We start from the raw sequence: 22,454 nt of genomic DNA on the forward strand, positions 1-22,454 counted from the left end.
CAGCTATTCTCAGGTGCTGCACAGATGCCTGTAAAAAGGAGTTCTTGCTCTCTCCACGTTGGTGTAATTTATTAGTTTAGTGACAGATTGCTCAAGACTGAGATGGTTGCTTACCGCAGTTATGACTCGGGTTGATTTTAGCAATACAGGGTTTGTACAATTAAGGCCATTGTGTGGCTTCAAGTCATAGCCTGTTTGTTTACATAAGAATAAGAACTGTATATATTCCATTCAGTAAACTTATTTGTGAAAGTCTTGGTGGTTTAGCCCTGTAATCCCAAAGGAGAAATAAGGATGTAAGAATTGTCTATATCCCTAGATCACATTAGACAGTAGACCACATGATATAAATACCACAAATCTCAATTTACTCTCATTTTTACTTATGTTTTGGTTACAAAATATTTTCAAATCTTTCAAGTGCCTCTTATCCTAAATGAGTGCATATATAAGACATATATTGTAGTGTTCTGCACATGAATGTCCTGTCCCCTGTGTGAAACAGACAGGAATGTTTTGGTTTTTTTTTTTCTCTGTTTAAATGGTCTGTCTTTATTTACCTCAGTATAGGTATAATGGTGAAATGGGGAAAAAAGAAGAGAATATGTCAAGAAAGAGAAGGAAAAATAATTAAAAAAGGGGGAAAAAAAAGGAGAAAAAAGAGAAAGGAAATACCTGAATTCAAAAGACATCTAGAGCAATGAATGCAAATGTTGCTATTAATGTGAGATTGAAACCAGTGATATTATAAAGTTTTTAAGCCTATTTCCACTACTTTTTGTACAATTTATGTCCAAAATGAAACTGTATTCACATGTTTTTCATTGTTTTGAATTTATTACTAAAAGCTTAACATTTTTTGCAATTAGCCATCAATTTTTTTGTTGTTTTGATAAGAAGCTGTTTGAAGCCACTGGTTATGATATCAGGATACTAGATACTGTACAGGGTAAAAATAGAAACCAAGAAACAGTTAAAGAAATACATGAGAACTGCTCAAAGTACTTGTCCACATGGTAAACAATGATTTCAGGAAGTCAGAGTTTTAATTATATTAATGTCTTTTGTAGACATCGAGGCTGAAGACAGGTTTAAGTGCATCAAGAGGAACAATGAGCTGTTTTTAAAGATGTTAAGGACAGTCTGCTCCTTATGAAGGGCAACATCAAAGCAAGAAGTTGCTGCTGGAATAAAGATAGAATAAATGGATGATGATGTAAGTGGAAGTAGAAGCTGGCTTCCTGGCAGTGACTGAAGGTCTCTAGGCTGCTGAAATGATCTTGGCCATCAAGTAGTTTGAAATATACACTGTAATTATGCTCTGCATATCATCACAAGACAAGTCCATTGAGAATTGTAAAGAGAATGGGCAACTTTTCCAACCTCTTAGGTTACAGAGCACATTAACTGAAATTCTGCAGTTTCTGGGCAAGTACTCTAACCATTAGGAAGCACTACGAAAGACAGGGTTAATACATGTACCCTTGTTTGAGAGAGAGAAAGGGAGAGAGAGGAAACAAACACTCAGAACTTTCTTCAGAAGAGGAAACCTGGATCACGAGTGGTGAAGGCGCTGTTTCCTATTGGTTCCTTATAGAGATAAACAGGAGAGGTAAAAGTTTAACTAAAGTGCTCTTGTGAGGTCTTGAGATGTGCCCAACCTTCATTTACTGACATTAGTGAATATCTAAAGAGGACTTCTTTCTTCCACTGAGTATGAAGTTTAGGAGCAATCATAATGATCTTATGAATGTCAGATTGTTACACTAGTTCTAATGTAATATGTTACTATTTCTCATGCATCCAAAATGTGCTGATTGCTTCAAGAAATTTAGGTGATGTTTAAAGGAGGCCCGCTGCCTCAATTTAAGCATGATACACATGAGCAAGCTATTTCAAAGCTAGTGGAAAGTAAACAATTAAATTTTATCTTTGCATTTTTTTCATAATCTTTCTAAATGAACTTATATAGACACATGTATCTTTCCTCATGTATATTCTCATGGGTGTCAAGTGCAAGTGGTAGTAAAAGACTGAGAAATAGCAGGGAAGCTGGAAACAGAAAAACTAAAGGAGCTGTGAAAGACACAGACAAAAAGAAAGACAATTGGGTAGCCACAAATTTAGGGATCAGGACCAAACCCCACACTTTACAGTAATGTATCTAAACCCAGTCCTGAATTCCGTCCTTGAATTTTATAATACATTGAGTTCTGGGAAGATCAGTGTTGGCTTACAGGTTTCCAGATGAATACAACAAGGAACATGTTGTCAGGACTTGGTATTCCTTATAGCATTTCCTACTCAGGTGGGAGAAGCAATATGAAGAACTTTTTCTTGCATGTGATTATTGCTGGTTAGAAGCTTTCATAGTTTAGTAGCATAAGAACAACTTCTGGGAGTAGTGGGAGGAGAAAACAAAGAAAAAAAAAGAAAAAGAAAATAAAGAGCTCAGTACCTGAGTGACAGTCTGGGTAGCAGAGTATGGTGGAAAAAAAGCATACACATGGCTAAGATAGGCATACACATGGCTAAGATAGCCATACTAAGACCAGGTATCCCCACAAGGACCTTTACTCTCTGCTGTGGAAAGGAAATGGATGAAGGATTACTAGGATTAGTATTTAGTGGTGACTGAGGTGGCTCTGGTATCTCACGTCCAAGCAAATTTTGAAAACAGACTCTTAATAATCTCCTCAAATAAACGGTGTCCAGACATGTAACACAATTTTTTTCTTTTACATTTTAAAATAGGTTTCTATATACAAACCCAATGTTTGTGTAATTTTACTTTGCAGCCACAGAGACCAGTGTAACATTTTATATTATTAAAATGTTAATGACTGGGAAGTTGGTAAGGGGTTTCTGTAACAACTCACTTCATAGTTCAACATATCCAGTGATTTTTTGAAATTGGTACATATTTTTTTAAGAATGTGCTCTGAAAATAATTCCTAAAATGACTCACCCTCTCCAATCCATCTGCAAAAAACATCTTTAACCAGTAGACTGGTAACAAATGTTTGCAATTTTCACAGCCTTTCTAATTGTGTAGAAACTCTTCAGAGGCACATGGCTATACAAGCACTATAGCAGACTCTGCAAGCTCTTTCTGCTGATATTTTCATATTGTTCATTTAGAATGAACACGCTTTTACAATGTAAATATCCTCCAGCTCTTTGTAGAGCCTTGGACTGGCACTGGCACGTCATTCTAACTTCAAATCAATGTAAAGTTGTTTTTTATATCTTTTTTTATCTCTTCCCCCTCCTTTCCTCTCTCCCAATCCCTCTCCTCACCCCCACCCTTTTATTTCTTCATTCATTTTAGCTAAATGTTTAAGTAAGTGGCAGAAATTTGCTAAACATCACATGATCTATTGCAAACAATACTCAGAGGACTTCTGAAGTATTTACACACTGTCTTTTAGATACTCTTTAATGCTTTGAAAAACTGTACTCATTTGGTTGGATACTAAAGAACATACACCAAGATCAAATAGCTTCTTATTTCAAATAAATTGTTCATGGAACTCTAATGTTGTTAATGAAGAAATTCAGGAAAAGGTTATTTTCTGCAGTTTTTTTCAGCAGAGACTGTCTATAAGCCTATCTTTCTGCAGCATGCACATTGCTTCCCCACACCTTAGGCAAATATTTATATTCCACTGTAGTACATATTTGGCATTGTTCATGCTAACCTTTATGTTTTTCTTGTAAAATGTCAGCACAACATATCTTAATAGCGTCTTACGCAATCTTATAAATGCTTTGAATAAAAAATGTTAATTTACTCTTATTCTGTTCTCTAGATGAAATATCTTCAGAACTTTTACTTTGCTACTCCATTTGCCTGCCTCGGTGGCTTAGGCGTAGAAGAAAGACCAAGTTGTCCTTTCTTGCTTCTGCTTTTTCAAATTTGAATTGCTTGGGTGTAGAGAGGGAGTTCATGCTGTTTCTCCTAATCACTTTCACAGTAGTCCCTCTTTAGATTTGAACATTTACAGAAAAGGTGACGTTTTCTTTTTCTAACTGTGGCATTTAACACAAATCTGATCTGGTTTCAAACCTTTAGGTTAGAAATTAAATAATAATCAATCAGTATAACTTCAGTCCTCAGACAATGTGAGAACAAGTAATCAGAAGTTGTAAACAATGCTATAGAATATGGCATAAAAATAGGATGAATTGCCAAGACAAATGATTACAGACCAGATTAACTTTTTCTATAACAGACTAACAGGCACTGTAAATGTAAGAGAAAAAGAGAATATCATATGTCTTGACTTGAATAAAATTAACGACATAGTGTCACATGATGTTCTTGTAAGTAGGTTAGAGAAACATGTTACCATAAGGTGATGCAAAACTGGCTGAAAGCTAAAGTAGTTATCAATGGCTCATTGTTAAACTGGAGGATGTATAGATTTGAGTCTTCACAGTTCTGTTTTAGCTGTTTCTCAGTGATAATGCAATAGAGGATACTTTAAAAAAATCAGAAGATGATAGAGGTTACAAGCATATCAGAGACCTTCATTAGCATTCCAAAAGGGAGTTAAAAGTTGAGAAAATGTTTTCTTGAAGGATGTAGTTCATCAAGAAAAGAGAATGTTTCTATATTTAGAAATGAGCGGACACAAGACAAGTGGCTTTGAAAGGATCTGCAGGATAGAGTGGAACTCAATTTGAACATCAACAGAAAGTTATATAAAAAGGGTCTTACGGAAAGGAAAGGATAATATGTTTACGTATCCATAGCAGGTAAGAAGAAAAATAATGGGTTTAAGTTACAGCAAGGAAGATCTGGGTTAGATATAACAAGAAAGAATTCAAACAGGAAGGCCAAGGAAATATTGGAATACATTGCCTGTGGAGACTGCAAAATTTCCACTACCTGGAGATTAGATCAAGATAGCTGAAACCACTCCCTGGCATGTCATTTCTTGGTGAGTCTGGTGATTCTGGGAAGCATACTGTAAAAGGATGGCATGCATCTATGTTGCATTCAGATTGCAAAATCAGAAACCTTTATTTTCATTGTTAATACTTGGAAGAAAGAAACAAAAGCATATGTTCAATTTTTGACAGACTCAGTTTCTCAGTTTTCATTATATAACTATTGCTGAGGCCCCACACTCTGCCAGTTTTGTGGAGCCCAATCTGACAGCTCATCTACAAGAGTTAGGGTTCAGTTCCAAACCCAAGTTAACTTATTGCTTAGTCTCCTTTCTGAGACTGTAAACAAGGGTATCAATGGATACCAAATGTGACTGTGGTTTTGGTAAACTAGATATTGATTGAGACCAGGGCTTCATTTAAAGTAGGCTGAGAAACAGTTAGAAGAGAGTAACACATTTTAGTCACCACCACCATAGCCCAGAACCGTAGCTGGGAATATTCCAAATCTTGTTACAAAACTTTTGATATGCGTTGTTCCTTAATTTACTTTTTTTTTTTTTTTTAATTGCACTCCACAGAATTACTGTTGCATTCTATTATATTTCATAACTGTTCAATTGCAGAAAAATAGAGGAATGCTATCCCAGTTTAGAGGCTAGAGATTACACACAGGTTGAAGGCTACACTTACATGCAGGTATTTAAATTTAACGGGATATGAATATGTGGCATCTCCCTTGGAATAGCAATATTTTTGTTGTTGTTTTGTTTTGGTATTTTTGTGGTAATTCTAGATAAATCTTTAAAATTATGTAAAGAAACTGCTAATAAATTCTGTGGCTGGAAGAATGTCAATTCCAAGTTTCTGGTTACAATTTAAAAACATATATCACAGAAATCAAATATGTTGTTCATAGCTGCCAATATTTTTTCTGCCTGCAACTCCTGTGACAACCCAGTACTTGAATGACACAAGCTAGTCACATCATGCTTTAATATATTTTACAGTAGGAAAACGACCTAATTTTTATAATATTTCCTTTTCAGCTGACAGTATATATTGGCATGCACATCGTAAGTGAAACAAGGAATTCTAGGAAAAAAAATGAAATTAATCTTTTGAGCTTGACCTGTGAGGGCTTACAAATAGTACCACTTGGCAAGCATTCTCCTAAGAGCTTTATTTCTGTCACAATTTATCATTTGTAGAACATGGAGTTTCATGCAGCAGAGGAAACTACTTCCTATTCAGAAGTACATTATTCCATCTCTAGTAATGATGAAATCAGGTATTCTACCTCCGTCTTTTCCAGGGGCAAAGGCTGTTAAATTTCTCATACCTGGTGATGTCAGAGGATACATATGATTGTACAGAATGAATTTTCTAGCAACCAGAAAAGGAACTGTTTCTTCCCTGGTAGCTGGAATGTCATAGGTTACCCCCTTGTTATTTTTAGTTTTTTTAATTCAATTAAACTGCACTTACATGTGTAGCGAATTCTTATCTCATAACATAATGTACTAATTTTCAAAATAAGCTATTTTAAGAATGTAAGAAAAGCTGTAGTGGGTCAGGTCATATTTTTTATTCTGAGGCATTCTGTACCCAGTGGCAGGCCTCAAAGAGAGAAAGATAAAATAACATAACCTTTGCAGTGCACCTTCTCAGCCTCCAGAAATCTGAAGGCCAGGAACTTGCTGAGCTGGAGCCTGGAGATGTTCTTAATAGCCCCCAGTGAACCCATACTCAAGGAATTTCTGTAATTAGTTTATGGAGCTGCTTTTGCTTCTGGCTTCTGCAGCAACTTGTGGCAATGAGTTCCACCATTTAACTGTGTGTTAAATCAGATCTCGTGCAATGTAGGAGGTGAGCAGGTTTTCTCCAGGACTTGATCAGCTCTAAAGCTCACTTTTCATGAATTTTGGGAACTACTGTGGTTGGCTTGATTAGCTATCAATGTATCATCACTCAAAGTCAGAATCTGCAAGCTTTTTGGGCTTCCATTGTCCAGCAAACCACGGTTACATTATCTGGATTTAGCCGTAAGCAGATTGCTAGTTTTCCTCAATGGTAATATTTAGCAATAGCGAGCAAAAGGTCTTAGAAAAATAATAAAGGTTATTTCAAAATATTTAAAAGTAAGGATAAAAAGAGGCTGATGTCATCAAATTATTGGCAGAGATGACTTAGAGAACAGAAATTTTGCTCTTCATGAGAAAGGCAGCCTCATTTCACAGTTTTTCAGTGATTATGCACAGTCCTAAAGGCAATTCAACCTCATATCTGAATTTAAATGTTACAGTTTTATTTGTAGGAACAGCACACATGCTCTATATCCCATATTGCTTTTCTCTATAATTGTTACAGGACATAAGAAACAGCAAAAAAAAAGCACACTACTTTCCTACAACATCAATTATAATTGAAGTGAAGGTTGATCAATGGAAATGCTCAGGGCTTAACAAACTGAAATGATCTCAGTTATGTCTAGAATAGAAAATCTAATTAAAAGTCATAATTTTCAAAGCTGCAGATAGTATTAGTTGATATTCTTTTTATTTTAAAAAGATTACTTATTCTCGCCTGTGTATAAATACATACTTCAAGAGCACATAAGATTAGGGATAAGTGGTTAAGCTCTATTTAAGGTAAGAAACTATCATTTAAACATGTTAAGATAATATTTACATCCTGGTAAAATGAGAAACGTACAGAAGCATGACTGAAATACTACAAAGAAAATACATAGAGATTTTTGTGGATGCTGATTGTCTCCAAAAAAAATCACCTACAACTTTTCCAAATGTATACCTCAATGTCTCCCTTAACTTGGGCCCTGATTCTGTTCCTACTCTGTGTATTTTCACAAATTTTAACTTCATTGATTTCAAAGGAGTCCTTCTCCTGTGCTCTGAGGTTGCATCAAAATTATAAACTTTTGTAAGACTATAAACTCTTGAAGACAGGAACATTTCTTAGTCCAATACAGAGTACATAGAGTGAATCAGTTGTAGAATGAATCAGCTCAACTATGCAGCAAATTGGACGTAGTGGTTGTTTTAGACCTTATTGTCAACAAATGACAATTGCTTATAAATATGTTATTTTATTAACTGTACTATTTTTAATATCTAATACTTTTGTTAGCCATAATAATTTATTCCCTAATGTAGTTCAATATGTATTCATCCAGACTCAGCTGATATTATTCTATTTTATTAAAAGGTAATAACTAATGAATGTCTTGTTTCCCTGTCATGTACGAACGTTTTTCCCATCGTTTGTATTTTGACATTTTGAAGTTTGAGATAAAAATGCCTAAACCACACCTTTTATGGTAGATTATTAGTTAAACATCACTTGCTGTTGGAAAGAACCTTAGCCACCTGTAACAAATGGCACATAAGATCTAGAAATCTCTCCATAAATGTCGTGATGGATTACAAAAATCCAGTGGAACCATTTCTTGTTATCTTACTTCAAAATTAAATTCAATAGGCTTCCTTTCAGGGGATGCTCCAACTTTTGCTAGAATTTATCTAACAAGTTCTGATGATAATATTTATATAAAGTTGAACTGAAATAATTTTATGAGGTAAAAAGTCATAGCTAGCAAATTTCATCCTATACGGTAGGCAGACTAAGAATCACTTAAGTGCACTTAAGTAATCCTTTTTTAAGAGTAATAGGTTTAGGAAAGATGGAAAAATACTAATCTGAAAAAATAATACATCAGTTATGAATTTCAACTGATATATCAGTTACTGATATATCAGTTACTGGCTGGCTTATTCCTCAAAGAATCCAAAAATGTTCCAAAAACCTAACTTTTTTTTTCTTTTTTTTTTTTTTTACAACATAGACTTTATATTTTATATTTATATGGTTCATGTACGCAAGTTTTTCATTCTAAACAACTCTGCCATCTGCTATTTTTTTTTATATTATTGTCCAATCAAGCTATGTCTAAATCATTGAGTAATGAGGACCAATAGAAGTAGAGTAAAACAGTTGGCATCAATGCCTTATTGTCCATAGCACAGGAATTTGGAGGGTAGGCTGCTTACTTCAGCCTAGTTCTAGTTTAATCCTGTGGACTGAATCCTGCTAGTAGATAGAGCACATTAGTTGAACCTCTGAATCACGTCTTCCAGTAATTTCATCCAAAAGGAACATAATTTATATGCTCCAATCCTGCTCTGTGATATGAATCAAAACAGGTAATATCCTGGCATTGTTCTGATGGTCAGGAGATTTGTTTTGAAAATGCCTTCCTGATTCTACCGAAAATGCTATGTAAAGAAACTCTCAGTAGTCAGTACTGAATAGAAATATTTGTCTCTAGTAATTTTGTGGAGAAACTTTGGAGTTTGTCTATTAATGTTTTTCTATGTTAAAAATGGACCATTATCTTCTGCCTTTTAATTCCTATCCCATATTTTTTATTATTTATTTTTCCTTTACTTGCATTTGGTTAAGATATCAAAGAACTTTACTAGAAGGGAAACTGTGCATTTCTCTGCAAATGTTTCATAGACTTTCTTCAGATGCTAATGCAGGAATTAATTGGATGTTTGTATGGTAGACAGGCAAATATTTTTACTAGTAAATATAATTTCCTGACATTTCTGTGTGTGATTTAATGTGTAGGTGCAACCTTCTCTCACCTATTTCTTACCTGTGTAATAAGAAAGCAAAGGTAGGGCAGGACGACCATAGTGACAATGGCAGCAAAGGAGTAAAGAGGTATCACGTACCAAGAGAAACCCCAGGAGAAATTTAATGATTAGATTGTATGGATAAAACTTTCAAGCCAGATTTTGTGAAGTGGATATAACCATGGAGGAGGCTTGAAAGGAAGCTCCAGAAGAACTGCAGGAATGGGTGGTAAGATGCAAACATAATCTTTGATAATGCTCTGACAGAAATGGTAGCTGGGGTTTCCAGAGTAATCTGTTTTTCTCTGTTATAACCAGTTGAATTATTGTTGTGATGAATCCCACACATGGATGGATTATGCTGCATGCCACAGGTTAACCTATGTTTACTTTAAAAGCTGAAAGCACACGATTTCCATGGCTTCCCTTCCTAAACATGGTTACTGAGCTTTATTTTCCTATTAATTCAAAGTGGATTACAAGAAAACTTGCCAAATTAAGGTCTAAATATCTCCCTGAAAAATATGAAATGTCTGTTCTCTTCCTATGAATTTAAAATTTTGGATGTAATTGCTTCTGGCCAGGCAAATAAGAAAACTAACAACATCAAATTGAACTAGACTACCTATACAGATTAAAAGCTTTTGATTATTTTTTGTCTTCAGTTAAACTTTTCAACTTGTAGGTACCGTCCTATACCATACTGCTGTAACCTGAAATTACAAATCATCTTTTAGTAGTGAAATCCTCAGAAACATTACCAAAGGTTGCCCCTCTTTGTCTAACTTACTGGTATTGACTTTACCACAACTCAGAAATCACCTCTGATGTGTGGTATTGTAGTGTGTATTGTGTGAAAAACAGCAGCCATGATGACATATCTGCATAATTCTGTGCAAAACAGAAAAATATTCAGTGCACTCACAGTCCAAAAAGTTCTCTGCAGTAAGTGCTTTGGTACTCTGACAGTATGAAAGCCTTGTCTAGGGCTTTTGGATTTGATTTTTTATTTGATTTATTTTCTTTCTTTCCTTTTTTTTTTTTTTTAATAATACAGAATACCTCCTTATGTTTTTATCGTTCTGTCTAATAGCTAAACCAAAATGAAACTAGGAAGTCCATGAGGATAACACATTTTATCTCAGGACTACTTTGCACTTTTTGGTAGGCGTAGTGGAGAACTTTCAGATGAAATATGATTTCATTACAGAAATATACCATAATTTGAAGAAACAGAACATTTATGTTATAATTTTTTTTTTTCTGAAACAACAGCCAGTTTTTCTTAAACTTTTTGAGGTATGTATCTCAATAAATAAATAATTTTTTTTTTAAAAAAAGGATATGTTCTTGAGCGATGGTAGTTGATATTGTTCAGCATTAATAAGTTGTAGCACCCCAGAAAATTCATGAGCACAGAAAGAGGATGGTATATGCTTGGCATTGGTCCTGTTTGACAGCCGAGCACAGCCACTCTGTCCTGGGATGTGAGAGAAACTGTGTGGATGCATGCCATGCTGACACATCTGGCATCAGGATTGGAGGGCAGACATTGGGCACTTTCATTTGGGAACATAGGTATAGCTGTGGATTTCAAAGGAACTAGCTAGTACTGGCTGTAATTTATGATGGCAGAAATAGGTTTTCTACCCACAACATTGAGTATTTTATACTTCAGAAAATCTCTAGAAGGCTTTCCTGAATTTGCCTAGGTATCTTCTGTTTTCCAACCATCCCGGAAGTTTTGTGTGGATAGAGAACCAGGTTTCTCACTTAGATTCTTTCCCAGTGTATGAACTCCTACCCATTCCACTGAACTACTGCTGTATCATAATATAGAAGGACAATTAGACTTGCCATGCATTAATTTCTACTGTCTTTAAGAAAAGTGCATTCCAGTATCTGTCTGCTTTTCTTGAGGCACTTTCTTTCTATCTCTAGATGGGGCCAGGGGATGGTTCCGTAAAATGAAAGCTTCCTTACCAGCAATATAGATCATACCGTGACTTCTAATGGGGTTTCTTTCAGCAGTATGCAAAGCAGACAAAGCTTTTAGGGGATGAGTTAGATTAGCAATGACTACTTTATTTGTCTAGTATATTTCCTAATAAAGATGGTCTTTTACTGTTGCAAATCAGTAATCCACCAAATTACAGTATGTTAGAAATCTTGCCTTCTCTGTAAAGTTTATTATTTCTGCCTCATTTTTAAACTAAAAAATCAGATGTTCTTTTGAATTAAAGAATCCTATTTTCAGAGTGACTATTACTTATTTGTGAGTAGCATAGCACTGGTGAAATTTTGATTACTCAGCAAGGTATTGGTAATACCATATTCATTAACTCTTGTAATTGGAACATGGCCTCAAATGGCCACCAAACTCCTAACCCTGAAAGATAACATATCAAAGTATATGCATATCTGACATATGTATCCTCCTAAGAGACAGTAGATATTTAGTGATCTGTATTCAGGAGTTTTTTTTTTTATTTGCCTGCATATTGGAAAATTAAGCTTAAATCGTATTACTAATGTCTTTGCATATTAATAAATTTTGGAAAGACTTGAAGTCATGTTACTGTGTATTCAAGTCTTGTAAAACTTGTGTAGTAGAAAGTTATGGAATATAAAAAAGCTTTTGTAGTTCATAGGAAACAGTCTGGAAGCTTTGTAAACACTGAAACCTAAGTTAAAACCAAAGTGATTCTATTTAGTACTGTAGGGCACTTATCAATTACATATGCAAACAGAAAATGTTTCTTACAGAACTCACTTCTAAATGAGCTTCTGTTTCTGGTTGAAAACTAAATCTTTGTAAGCTTCAGTATTACAGAAATCAGAGAGAGTAAGCTGATATTTTTTTGCTTAAATCATTAGTGCTTTAAGCTTCTCTTACCTTTTGTCACCCCCACCGGTTTTCTTTCTTTATCAACCAACTCTTCATGTGAGGGGTCAGTTTTTCAGGGTCTTATTGTGGGGTTCCATTTCCTACCTCCCTCATTGTGTTTATAGTGAATGCACTGTTTGTATATAGAGAGAGGACATCAGAAACTCTGCAACTTACTCGAGTTTAGTCTATGTAGAGCTGGTTGTAAACAAAAATGAGAAAAGACCAATTTGCTTTGCACAGGAATGCTGTGTGGTGGGTTGATGTGTTGTTTTTGTGGCTTTAAATACTCTTCTTGCAGTTTATTGCTGCTTTCTTAACCATTCAAACAAACCATAAATACTATCTCTATGAGATATGATGGCTCATAAATAGTCATATACATTTTTAGTTTCCATTGTAATTATTTTTAGTGGAAATATGCCTTTTTGTAATTAGCACTTTTTGCAATCATGCCTACTTGACTCAACACAGAAGAACAAAAATAATCTAAATGCTCCAAAATCTAATACACATCTAATAAGAAAATAATCTAAGTGCTTCAAAAGGCTACTCTGTGCCCTGAATATTGCATGAATCTGCAACTAGCGACATTGAAAAGAAGGTGTATGGGCACATTTGGGACGCATCTGTAAGTGACTACATCTTACTTATTTCCAGACTGCTGCTGGCAGGGTACTGTGTTGCTGAAAAAAGTATCATCGTTTAGAAATATAGTAGTAAAGAGTGCAATGCAGAAGATTTTGATTCACTTCTCGTCTTCTATTTAGATGTTAAAGGTTTGAATTCAAAGTGCTTTTATTTTTTTGTAATCAGTATATAAACTGTTAATTAATAATTAAGTAAGTGGTATTACTTTTCAGCAAAATAAGAGCTTTTAAAAATACTTTAGTCTCAGGGTATTTTGTGGATTCAGTTATGTTTCTGTTTGCGTGTGGTGATAACTGCTGAAGTATAAAAATTTTCAAAATCCTTTTAGTATGGTTTAGCTTTCCTCTGCAGCAGATTAGTTCATAAAGTTTGGAACAAGAGGTGAGTCAGAATTTTTATGGTTTTGAGACATTTCTCTTACTTTTGAAGACTATTTTGTAGTTGTCCTAACTCTTCAGCTACTGAGAAGGAAACAGAAGGAAGAATTCAGTCTTCATGCAGTCTGAATCCCTCTGGAGGCTTCCTCTCTCTTTTCATCAACTGTGAAGGGAGCCTGGGATGACATTACTCTTAAAAGAGGCATTTGAGGTGCAAAATACCTATAGTTTGCACAATCTAAAATGTTCGTATTTGCTAGTTTTGGAGCTCATACTCATGTAAAAGACACATTCCTCTCTGTAATCTTACTCTTTAAAATATATGAGACAAAAAAAAGAGAAGGTTTGGAGTTTTTATTTTTAATTGTTAGGATATTTAGCATACATCACCAGAATACAGTATACTTCAGGACATACAGCCTCAGCAGGTGACACAAAAGGCATAGCTGGCCTATAAAAGAGGTTCATGTAGCCTCTGGCCTGCTTCAGATGTTTCATGCACCATGCTGGGGAGATGTCGCGAAAACTGAGCCAGATAAAACAGTTCGGGCAGCAAGAGCAGCCTCGTCTTCACCTCCGTCTTTTTCAGGCACTTTCCAAGTCATGAGGCCACTTGCTGCTGTGCATGTTCCGCATGCAGAGCAGAACTGCTCTGTGCATGCTCAGAAAGCCAGAGACTCCCTGGCAAGCAGTGGTCTTCCTGCTCATTTGATAAGTGCATGCCTGACAGCACATTCAACATTTTCTGAAGATGCGTTAAAAGAATGCACTCCTTACGTACATAGAGGGGTATTTCTACATTTTTCCTCCTCAAGATTTTATTTCTATTGATTAAGTTTCTAGTAAACTTTCCTGGTTTCTTCAGGCAGCCTTCAGAAGAGGTGCATTTCGATGCATGGATGTTGCAATAAGAACACTGAAAAAGCTGGGAGATTCCAGGGACTTTTCATTGTACAGCCTCTGCTGCAGGCAGAACTAGATTTACCTCAGTCTGGTAAATTCAGATACAGTCCATTAAAAATTATAGAACCAACAGAGGTTGCAGATATCAATAAATTTAAAAACTGCCTTTTAAGATAGATTGGATCAGATTTAGGATTGGGCTTTTAGGAAAATTCAAAATGTATATATTCTCTGTATGCTCTTAGCCTTTTAGAGTTCATAATTTCTGGAGAGCAGTGCCTGATCCTTTCTGAGGAAAGGAATTACAGATAAGTACAATAAAATAGTTTCACTTGGCTCAGATCATCAGCTGTGAAGACAAGATATGGCTCTTAATATTTCTAGTATGCAGTTTTAACAGTGACTGGCTGTATATTTCAAAGTGTTTATTAACAATAAAAGTCCATTTGAAAAGCTAAATGAAGACTTTTTTCAATAGATGATCTCTCTCTTTAGAATTAAAAATACACATATGAACACACATAAACACATGCACAGAGCAGCAGCAAACACTTTTCTAACTTTAAAGGAAAAAGTTCAGTTTTTAAGGCAATGAACTTGAGAAGATTACATAAACTAGATAAAGGGTATGTGCTCTGATTACCTGGGAATAGTGATGTCTGAATTTCCCCAAAACAGGTTGTTAATTTGAAAGATCTGTACAGCTGAGCAGGATGTAAAACAATTGATTGCAGTAGAGACAACGGTAATGAAATGAAAAATGCTAATAGGCATGAAAATAGACATGCAAGAAATGGCTGGTTATTCCAGACATCTGAGAGAAATGTACAAATATAAAAAAAAAAAAGCTAAGAAAAGTTTCCTGTTTCCTTTGCATGCTATGTAAAGGGGAGTTTGGCATTCTTGAATATATTTGTACACAGATTTTAAACAACAGTCCAAATAAGTCTATTATCTGCCTTGGAAGAGAAAATGTTAATGGCAAAGATAAGGGGTTTGGTGTTTTTTTTTGTTTTTATTTTTTTAAAGGGTTCTTTTCAATTTAAGCCCTCACAAATTATGTAGCCTCTGCTTCCGTCTGCAAAGCTGGGACAAAAGTTATTAGCATCACAGAGACGAAAGACAGATTATTAGTTTATCCCAGTGTCCACAAACAGATAATGAAGAACCTTCTATCTGTTCCCTTTCCTTCTGGAATTAAGAAAGAAGTGTAAATGTGGCATATCTCCATCCAAAAAGCTAAAACAGATTCTGACAGATGTGATCGGGTGCTTCCTTTTAACCTTTGGCTGCTTAACTATTTCTTTGAAGTCATTCCTGCTACAGGTAGTGAAAGCTGAGTGCATGTTATTTTAGTTATTCCTCCTTCCCAAACAGGAAACAGTTCTTTCATAACGTGCATTTTTTATCATCTGATTTATAGCCTTTGTTTGCTTTACCGTTCTGCCCTTCTTTCTTTGCAGAAAAAAAAATCTCTCTCATGCATACCTTTGAGCTCTTTTTGGGAAAAAAGTTCAGACTTCATTGAAATGTAAGCCAAATATTCAAACGATCACATTTTTATTTCACCTTTGAAACAGATAGCTCTATTTAATTAGAGGAGTGTGTTTTTTTTTTTTTTTTTTCTTTTTCTTTTTCTTTTTTCTTTTTTTCCCCTTCAGGGATTAGTTTAAATACTTATTTTCAGGAAACTTGAAGGCAACAGGGGAGCAGGTACCTTTAAAAATGATATTTGTTTATTCATTTCAAAGATTACTTTGCGTGACCAAAGAGAATACAGTCCATTCTTTCATTATGAAAACATCTGTAATTTTTTTCCCACTGAAGACAACACATCTTCCCAGTTACAACACATCCCGCTAAAGTCTTCAAGAACTGAAGTATTGAAATAAACAATATTATTACAACAGAAATAAAGAGAAAGAAAATGAAGTACAAAGGTACAGATATTGAAAAGATTTTAGGATGAAGGGGGCTGTAGTTTTGTGTGTATTTCTTATGCATCCTGACTTTTTGTATATTTAAAAAGGTAATGTAAAAAACATTCTTTCAAACAGTAATCTGATAACTATGCACCTTCTGTTTAGTATCGCTATATTGTGTCATATCTGTTTTTTATGCAATGACTGTAAAACCTGTTTAGCATTGCATGACTTCTGTAGTTTGTTGGGCAAGATCACACAATAGATACAGATAATTTAGTTCTGTGTCCTGGCGCAGATATATTTTTTTTGCGAAAGCTGAAGTGTATTACACATTAGAGAAATATATGTCTAATATAAAATGTACAGGTTAAGCAAATTATTTTTCTCATTGGAGTCAACCTTGCCTATTCTCAGAAGAAATGTACATTACCTTATGGCTATGTATCTATAGCCTACATTTGATTGCTCCCAAGTTATTTAAAAAAATAATCTCAAAATAACATAATGTGCATTTTAAAACATCTGCTATTGACTATGTCTTTTGGGGGAACAACTATGCTTACTCAGCCTCTGGTCAATGAGAACTTAGTGTGCTAAACAACAATATAACAGCAGATGTACAATAACGGCCGGAAAGCTGGAATATTTTGGCTACTGCCTCTTCCTTGGTAACAGGAAATGAACAGCTCATGGCATAATCTGTCTAAATATTTCTTTGTCATTCTTTGCCTGACTCCAGCACGAATTCAATAAGACAGCACTTTGTTCTCTTTAAACATCCATATTCCGCAACCTAAGTTTCAATGTTTCTTTTGCACAAGCAATGCTTTTGTACTGACTTACCAAAGGCAAATATTTTCTTTTGGGTTTGAATATTTTTAAAATTGTTTTTGCAGTGTTTCTATACTTTCAAAGGGTGTTTAAACTAGTGCTAAAGTTGTGTTTTGCATTTAATGCTTACGAGCTATATGAATGTAAGATTAAAAAAAAAAAAAAAGCTTCAGTCTAGTCCCAGATTCTTTCTAAAAAATTCATTCTTCTCCCTCACAAGGAAACATTTTTATCTGTTTAAAATAAATAGTACTTCCTTATTTTTCTCAACTCTATTTTTCCACCAATTCACCAACAATTTTATGTGTTCTTGTAATAGGTCTTTCCAAGCAAATAGTTATAGTGCTAGACTCCTACAGTGAATGGAATGTCAATTTTTGTACACATTGAGTATTTGAAGAAGGTATTACCTAGTAGAAATGTAGTAAAATTCAGAACAAATCTAGGGAAATATGCAGTGAAATTTTCAGATAAAAACATCCTGAAAGGAACACTATGAAAATGTTGTCAGATATTTAAAAAAGACCTTTCAATTGATCTTTCCAGGTACATACACAGCAATATTACCATAATACTTTTGGAAATCTCCATGAATTAAAAGGCAGAAAACCTTTTTGTTCTGTTTGTTTTGTTGATTGTTGTTGTTTTATTTTTTTTTCCCTAACCAGTAATAAATCATATTGGTAAAGATGGCATTTCTGTTATTATTAAACAATAATAATGGTATGTCCTATTGATTGATCATACCAGATTCCATTTAACAGGGAGAAATTGTTCTAGGCTCTTGAGTATAGCCCCTTGTATCTATAACACCATTTTTCTCCAGTACCGTAAATGCAATGTGTTTTTTTCAGAGTTGTTGGGGTTTGGATAGTACTAGTACATTCTCTTTGCTATACCAGAAGTTCTTCAGCTGTAATCTCCTACATTATGGAACAACAACGAAAGACTTGCCTCTTGCCTCAGATGTGCCCTTTTGACATTTCAATTGCCCTACCTTCCACCTGTGTATTATTTTTTCTCTGACTGTACAGAAGAACTTTGGGCATCTGTTATGTGACTTAGCATAAAGTGCTCAGAACTAATATGGTTGCATCTCTGGGAGTTTTGCTTTGGTATTGAATAGATGAAGGAAAAATATACACCATGACTGAGATGCAAACACCTATAAATTGCAAAACTTCTATATGGTACGTATACTTTTTTATGCAGTTAGATGTCTCTCTGTTTCTAGGAATGATGTTTTGATCTCTCAAAAAGCTGACTGTGGTTTTGTTTCTCTAAGATATGTATCATTAGTCATGACAGACTGAAACATTGTGATGCAAATGTTATTCATAAATTCCAGAGCTACTTTGTCACTGCATATAATTGCCTCAACATACTTCTAATTGTAATAGGACTAGAACAGGATTTCTGCTTTCTTTAGGTTGATGTTCAGTCAAGTGCTTGGTACCACAATCAAAATGGTCAGTAATGTGCTGGACATTACATTGTGTGTGTTCAATAAGGCACAAATTTTGACAAAAAGCTCTTAAAAGATTCTGTAATTCCACTTATATTGAAGACCTTACCATCCTGCCATAATGCAAAAACATGAAGCATATTTACAAATTTGTCCAGACAGCAGAATTTTTGCAGGACCATCTAGAGATAACTGCAGTTACTTGTGTTAACTTGGCTAGAAAGGCAAACAGTAGGCATAGAGCTACATGTACTATGTTTCAATTTGGCTGCAGAAATCACATGCAGCTTTGTATTTCCCAAAAGATTTTTTTAAAGCAACTTAACTGCATTATCCAAATAGAGATTTAACCCACAGCTAAGACAAGTGGTATATCCTGGCACTGAGCAGCCTTCTCTTTGTAAAGGTGTATGGTGTTCATGTCATGCTCTCCTTATCCCACGTGATGGCAAACATCCGCACTGATATTCTGATTAGGAGATGATGTCTGTGTAATTATATATTGCATATTTCTGAAGGAGACACCTTAGTAGCTCCTGCCTTGCCTTGTAACAACTTTGAAGAGATTTAAGAGCACATTTTACAGTTGTTGATAGATGCTTTTAGCTGGAGCAAAGCTTCATTTCAGGTTGCTCAAAGAAGGCTATTTTAACAAACAGTCAAAAACTTCAGGGCTAATATCTGCTGTTCCCTTTTGATCAGCCAAAAGGACTTGACCATCTTCATTGCAGAGTGGCACACAAATAAAGATTTTTGTTTAAACTTTATAGAACTTTCTGAAATCTTCCTAATGACTAAAAACTTTTCTCCTTTTCTTCTCATCACTTTCTATGACTTATAACTAGTGCTTCCTGTTTAGCAGTATAATAAGCAGATATTTTGTTTGCCAGTTTTCTGGGTTTTTTTATCCAAGCTCTACTTGAAACGGACATAAAGTTTAATAACAGTCATAGATGGAGCTATCATCATCCAGTTCTGATGTTTTACAAAGCTACCATATTACCATATTTGTTTCTCAGAATTTTCTATGCCGACTCAGCGTTTTGTATTTGGTTTTGGAATTGAGTTGTAGCAGCAGTATTCTTAGTTTACAATTATTAGTATAAGCCATTTTTAAGAATGCAAGTCAAAGCTTTTATTGAATTCAGAAACATTCTCTATTTCAGCAGCAAATAACATTTAGTATCTCATTAGTCTATGACAAATAATCACCATCAAATATGACTATGGTAATTCTGACATTACAAGCATCAGTTTGAATCACAATAAAATAACAATTACAACGCCAGTATCTGAATCTTGGTAGTATTTGTGCTGTCCTGGATCATTTTAGCATTCTGTGACAGTGCTGATTGCGCTACAGGTAAAAATTGGTGAAGATCTAAAAACCTGTGGTACACTTGAGTATTAGGAAGAGACAGGGTACAATTACACCTTGTAATACCAATGAGGAAATTTTGTAGAAAGGTTTATTTAATATCTGAGCCAAAAGTTTAGGAAGTCTTTAAAGACATTGTGAGGATACTCAGTGTTTTGATTGAATATATTTGTTTGTTAGAATACCTCAATCAGTTTCTTCAACTGGATCATTCGCTTGTTAATAATTTTAAGGTGCTATAAAATTATAGTGATATACAGTGCTTTTTCACTTTACTACATATTGCTCTCAAGAATTAAAAAATTAAATAGAATTATGCCAAAAGCAACATGCATATTTAAAAATATTTCAAAGAAGTGATTTTGGTCAAAAAGAGTCTCTACACACTTTTTACTCAAATTCAGCAATTTCTGGTTTACCAAAAAAAATGAAAAAGTGTAAGCATACTTGCATTTGTATATACATGGTAATGAAAGTACAATATATATTTAAGAATCAGCCATTCACATGCAACTTTTTTTCATCTGTCACTCATAAGGAATGTAGTAAGGATATTCCCTTGGTGAACACTTCTAAATTCTAGTGGAAAAGAGAAATCACGAACGCATTCAAGGTAAATAGGACAAGCAGTATACCAGACTTCTTATATACAAGCTATTCCTGTATGCGTCTATTTACATCTGCAGGACTGTTGTTTGTTTAAACTATTGTTTATATTAACTTTAAATGAAAATAAACGTTCACTAAAAAAGCAAAAGTACTTAAAATATTGGATAAATAATCTTTTTTAAAACTAATTCACAGTGTCATGATAAATATGTAGTGTTGATTAAAATCTAATGAGAGTGTCATGGCAAAAAAATTGCCTAGAATTATAAAAGCTCACAGATATATCCAAGGTTATTTGATGTTTGCCACAATGCAATGTGCCTGGAAGCCTTACTGGCACATATACAGTACAACGTAGTAAAATTTAGCCAAAAGCAGTTCACCGTGCAGTACAAAAAACCCTAATCATTAAAATTAAACCACCTGCCTCACCCTGCTGAAGGTGAGAAAGGACTCTTCAGGTCATTGTATCTGTTTTCAGTTCCCTGATGGCTATTCTGGTTTCTCTTTTACTCTGGATGCTCGTTTATTTTATTTTATTTTATTTTATTTTATTTTATTTTATTTTATTTTATTTTATTTTATTTTATTTTATTTTATTTTATTATTTTATTTTATTTTATTTTATTTTATTTTATTTTATTTTATTTTATTTTATTTTATTTTCACTTGTATTAGCTGTGATTGCTGTTAGTAACAACCATGTGCTCTAAACAATTTGCTTTCACTAGGGCAAGAACTACAAACATGGTTAGACCTGGAAAGACGTACTGGCATAAAATCTTTGCCAGAGTGGGAAACTTCTAAGAATTATAGTGAGCTGATAACCTGCTGAGTTTATGGCGTCTCATCTATCTTACCTCTTCCTAAAGAGAAGCAAACTGGGAACAAGAGATAGATAGAAAGTAAAACCAAATAAATTAAACCCAAAGTACCCACTTAATTTGTTCGTTGATCTTTTTTCAAAACCAGGTGTCTAAATGCCACCATTTTCATATGCTGATTTGCAAGCTTTAGGGCATGTACTCTTCATAGTGAGCCTTAATACTACTATACGAAATAGTCATTTTAGAAAGATACAGTGATTTCCAGGAAATTCTGAACTACAAGCAGTTGCTTCATTTATTCAAACAGCAGAAGTAAGCTTAATATTAGAAACATATGAGGTTTTGATAGATTTAGAAAAGGTTTCAAAGAAAATAAATACATCTGAATTTTTCACTTAAAATACCTTAACAGTCTACACTTAAAAGTTTAAAAGTCCATTCAGAATTATTTCTACATAAGTAATGAACTCACTCAGAATGTCTGAATGGATGAACATCTGTATGTGAGAAAGGAGATATGTCACAGTCAGACATACAGCCTGGAAGACAATCATAGAGGGTGAGAGAGAAAGGGCATCACATATGGAAGATTTTAGAAGTCTGCAAAATTCAGTTGCAAATCTGATGTTTCTTTTCATTTTTACATGGTTCTAAATCAAACACCGGGCACCAACCCACTTTCCAAAATCTGTCGGTTGAATGTAGGAGATTCAAAATCCATCTCTGAATCAGTGTTTTGTGTTCCAGAGCCATCATTAATGCTGAGGCATAATACAACTACGACAGTGTAAGAGATGTGTATTTATATGCACTACTCATGAAAATCCCAAACAACACTAATGGTGTTTTATTTGAGAGCCTTTGATGTTAATAAGAGATAGGCTTATGCCAAGTCTGGCACATCAGAGTTTGAACTGTATAAAGGCAGCAGCCACAGAAGCTTTGTTCTGCATGAAGGCTTACATGTTGAGAGGGAGATTGTGCTTACAGTTGTGAACAGTGTAAAAACATTTTCAGAGGCCATAATGCTGTTTCATGTCAGTT

This window comes from Platalea leucorodia, assembly GCF_965183815.1.
Source record: "Platalea leucorodia genome assembly, chromosome: 2".
In the NCBI taxonomy this organism is placed as follows: Eukaryota; Metazoa; Chordata; class Aves; order Pelecaniformes; family Threskiornithidae; genus Platalea; species Platalea leucorodia.